The 4,528-nt window shown below is 40.5% G+C and overlaps 1 pseudogene; it reads right to left on the minus strand.

Annotated features, from left to right (window-relative positions):
* Positions 1-250: 250 nt before the first annotated feature.
* Positions 251-1,537, minus strand: LOC103743547 (annotated as a pseudogene).
* Positions 1,538-4,528: the final 2,991 nt, after the last annotated feature.

Consider the following 4,528-nt stretch of genomic DNA (forward strand, 5'->3'; position numbering starts at 1 on the left):
ACCCATTCCACTACCAGTTGAAAACTACTTTGGTTCTTTAGGAAAAAGTCACACCAAAAAAATGTGTTTATTAACAGCTGATTTTCATAGTTGTACTCCAATAGGTACATGATGAAAATATTCCAGAAGAACCAAACTGCAGCAGGAAATGAACATGCATGAGAGGATTTGTGCAACTATAGTTAAAACGCTAGGTAGAACAAATTGGTCTTCAAAATATCAATTTCCTTTCCAAGTTTAAAAACTGAGTCTACCAAGAAAATACAAAAACATAAGGCTGTAAGCAAATAACAGTTGTGTTTAGGCTATTACAGTGCAGGTTATCCTCAAGGCCACACAGCATCCTGCTTCGCTGCTTGCACTCTGCTGCGTTTTGATCCTTCTTTGGGTCATAGTCTGGATCATTTTCCTTATCTCCTTCTTCCTCCCCTTCCTCATCCACTTCTTCACTTTCTTCATCATAATCACCATCATCACCATCTTCAGTAGCTTCTCCATTAAAGTATAACACTGATCTTGGGATTATACGCTCAGGTAAAAAGTGACCAATTTCAAAGCCTGCAGCCAGGATAGCCTCAGAATCATCATCCGGATCTCCACTCAGGAACTTCAGGAGGGGCAAAGAAATTAAAGAAAGAGTCATTGGAAACCATTTTAGTCACAGTACGAACTGTCCCATGTCCCTTGTGTTTTTGCTTTTTAATGATTTTCAAAGTAACATTCTTTCCTTTTTTCCAATCTATCTGACACCCTGTACAACCCATAATTTCTGGTCCATTGAAAGAAAAGGGATCAGAATCATCTGGTTCTGACCTCATCCTGTAAGTCTTTGTTAATACTTCATTTGTGAAATAGTCATTGGGTTCAAAATGAAATTCTAAGATAAAACTCATAGGCTGGCCAGCATCTGAGAACTTCACTTTAATATCTTTCAGGTGTTTCAGAATAGGCTCATCATGTTTCTGAACCATGTCACTGAGTAAGTCAACATTCTTAAAAACAGTCAACCAAAATTCAGGAATTCCTTTAGGGTCTTCTTTTTCTTCATCCTTCTTCTTATCTTCAATCTTGGCCTTTTCTTTCAGTTCCTCTGAAACTTCATCTTCTTCATCAGGTTTCCAGTCACATTCTTCTTCTGTAGGTTCATAAATTGCATTAATGATCTCAAATCGCTTATTAAATAAAGGCTGATAGAGAACCATACTTCCTTTCGAGATCATGAACTTCCTCATAGAATTTGGCTTCTATCTGTGCACATTTAACTTGGAAGGTTTTTGAGAGCATTCTCTTTTGACTACCTAGGCAAGCTTTCAATGTATCCTGTTGATGTGTCTACCAGACCATCAAGTCTTTCTTGAAGGGCTGCAAGAATCTGAGGATTTCGCATCATCTGAACAGTCAGCTGACGTGCTTTGATTTTTGTTTCTTCACCCGTTTCTTCTTCTACTTCTTCAACATCATCCAAATCTTGATCAAGCTCAGACTGCTCTTTGTTGTCAATGTCTGCCATCCTGTAAGAACTCCAACTATCGGAGGCTCGGACACTGAGCCAGGCGGCCAGAGCTGCGCAGGCAGTGACTCAGGGCTGTGGCCGCGGCGGCTGGAGGAGCTGAGGCGGTGCAGAGAGCAGATGGCGCTAAAAAAGACCAGAGAGCCCTCCGCTTGCGCTCATACGACGAATACATTTTTTAACTAGATAAATGAACATTACAGTTTTTAAAAATTGGTTTTAGCAGCATTATGAATATTCATAAAATTTCATTTTCGGGGTGAGCCCTATAAGGAAAGTCTGTGCAGTTATTTAATCTCAATTGGATTGTCTTTTAAGAATCTAGTAGCCATATTCCAGATGTACTTAAAACTGCCTGGTGACTAGGAAGAATACTTGAGTCTCAGGTAAAGTAGAAGATGAAGAGAAAAACAGCAGTGCTAACAGGCAGAGCACAGAACTGAAACCTAATGATCATTTTGGTACTGATGATATGATAGGCATACATCAGTTTTGGAATTGACACACCATCCAAGAAGTTTTTCTTTCTTTTTAAAAAAAAGGTTGTGTGTGTGTGTGTGTGTGTGTGTGTGTGAGAGAGAGAGAGAGAGAGAGAGAGAGAGAGAGAGAGAAAGGAGAGAGAGAAGAGGTGAGAGGAGGTGGGAGGTGGGTGGGAGTGAGCACTAGTGCCACAGGCATGTGTGGTGATCAGAGGTGGGTTTTCTTCTTCCATGGTGGGTTCCAGTGATCAAACTCAGCTTGTCAGATTTTCACAGCAGGTGCTTTTACCTGCTGAGCTATCTTGCCAGCCTGCCTTCTGAGAATTTGATAAGAGGTTTGTGTAAAGGAGGGCAACTCATTTTGTGTGGATTAGGGAGGGATATGCTTCAAGGCCTCAGATTTCTGAAACAAGAATTGAGCTTAACTTATCACATAGTCAGGGGAAAAGAGTGGTTTATGAAGAAAAATGTAATGAGCTAAGGATGGAGGTATGAGGGAGTGTTTAGTACTGCGTGTCTGAACAGTCATTGGAAATAGATTGCAGATGAGGAAGTGGAAAGTGGTGTACTAAAGGATGGTTGGAAAGGGTTGTTGGGTTTTAGATGTTAAAGGTCTTAAGTACTAATACTGTAGAGTCACAACTTGAATGGTGATTAAGCAAGGAAGCTTAGGTTCTTATACTCTGATTTATTAGGTATGTATATTAGTCACCTTTGTCCCACTGAAGTTTAAATAAATATAATCAGGGGAATGGAGTCCTGTTTGAAACTTGCATAATGTTTTTTTTGTTTGTTTGTTTTTTTTTGTTTTGTTTTTTTTTTGGTATATTGTAACCAAGGCAGAAAATACATCAAGATTAACTCAAAGATCTAACATTAGGGCCTAGGCTGTAGCTCAGTTGGTACTGTGTTTGCCTAGTATGCATGAAGCCCTAGGTTTAATTCCTAGCACTGTATAAACCAGAGGCAGGAAGATAGGAGTTGGCTATCCTAAATTATTTATGAGTTGGAGGCCAGCCTGGGATACATGAGACCCTGGCTAGAGAGATGACTCAGTGGTTAAGAGCACTGGATGCTCTTGCAGAGGACTTGGGATCAGTTCCCAGTACCCATATGGTGACTAACAATGTCCATAATTCCAATTCCAGGGGATCTGATGCCCTCTTCTAGCCTCTGGGCATTTCACGCACATGGTACATTTAACACATGCAGGCAAAATACTCATATACATAAAACGTTTAAAAATCTGCCATTAGGAGTTTAAAGATTTTAGCTCTTAATCTGGAATCATTAATTTTGGCAAAGTGTATAGTATCTCTTTAGTCTCACTTCTAGGTCAGATGAAATTAGATTCTCTGACTGTTTTTTAACCCTGGCTATGTTTGTGAAGGTGAGGATAGGTGGATGAGGGTACAGGTAAGTGCTTCTAGAGCACTGGCTATGTTTGTGAAGGTGAGGAGGTGGAATCATTGATTTTGGCAAAGTGTATAATATCTCTTTAGTCTCACTTCTTCTAGGTCAGATGAAATTAGATTCTTTGACTGTTTTTTTGCCCTGGCTGTGTTTGTGAAGGTGAGGATAGGTGGATGAGGGTACAGGTAAGTGCTTCTAGAGAAGGCGAGGAGGCAAGCTAATAGCCATCAAAGCAGAAGTAAAGACTAAATGAGTACCTCTTAAATTGCTCTTTTTAAAGGTATTTTGGGAGAAAATGCCAAGAGAGTTAGAGGGTTGTAATTGAAAAGGATAATTTTCCTGGTGATTGAATTTGAGGCACTTTGTAGCCTAGATGAAAAAAGATGATCCTATACGTCACAAATGAACTCTTAAGGTTCCCTTTCTTCCATCAGACAAATTAGAAGTCACCACTGTACTTGTACGTACCTATTTCCAGGATAAACTGAATTTATAATACAAAAGGTGAAGTTTATTGGCAAGGTCAGAGTCTGCTCTTCTTTACTGATCTTAAAACTAGCTGTTCTGTTCCTTCTGAAACAGTTAGCATCTCATGCTGAGTTGCTTTTCTCCGCCCCCCGTTGCAGCTGAAGGTCTAGATTGTTTGCAATATTATTCTTTTTTTGTTTGTTTGTTTTTGGTCTTTTTGAGGCAGGGTCTCCCTGTAGCCCCAGCTGTCCTGGAACTCACTATGTAGACCAGGCTGGCCTCGAACTCACAGAGATCTGCCTACCTCTGCCTCCCAAGTGCTGGTATTAAAGGCTTGTGCCACCATATCCGGCCTTTTATTAATCTTTTTAAAAGACTTATTTAAATTTGTGTGTGTGTGTGTGTGTGTGTGTGCGCGCCTATGTGAGTTTATGTGCACCACATGTGTGCAGGTGCCTGAGAAGGCTAGAAGAGGGCATCAGGTCCTCTGGAACTGGAGTTACAGATGGTTGTGAACCATCATGTTGGTGCTGGCAACTGAAGTCAGGCCCTCTGCATGAACAGTAAAGTGCTCTTAACTGCCAATCCATCTCTCCGGCCTTTATGTTATTAATCTAAGCTTTTTATTTTGGGTCTTTTTGAGACAGGGTCTCCCTGT

Source organism: Nannospalax galili, unplaced genomic scaffold (genome assembly GCF_000622305.1).
Source record: "Nannospalax galili isolate Female #2095 unplaced genomic scaffold, S.galili_v1.0 scaffold1622, whole genome shotgun sequence".
NCBI classification, from domain to species: domain Eukaryota; kingdom Metazoa; phylum Chordata; class Mammalia; order Rodentia; family Spalacidae; genus Nannospalax; species Nannospalax galili.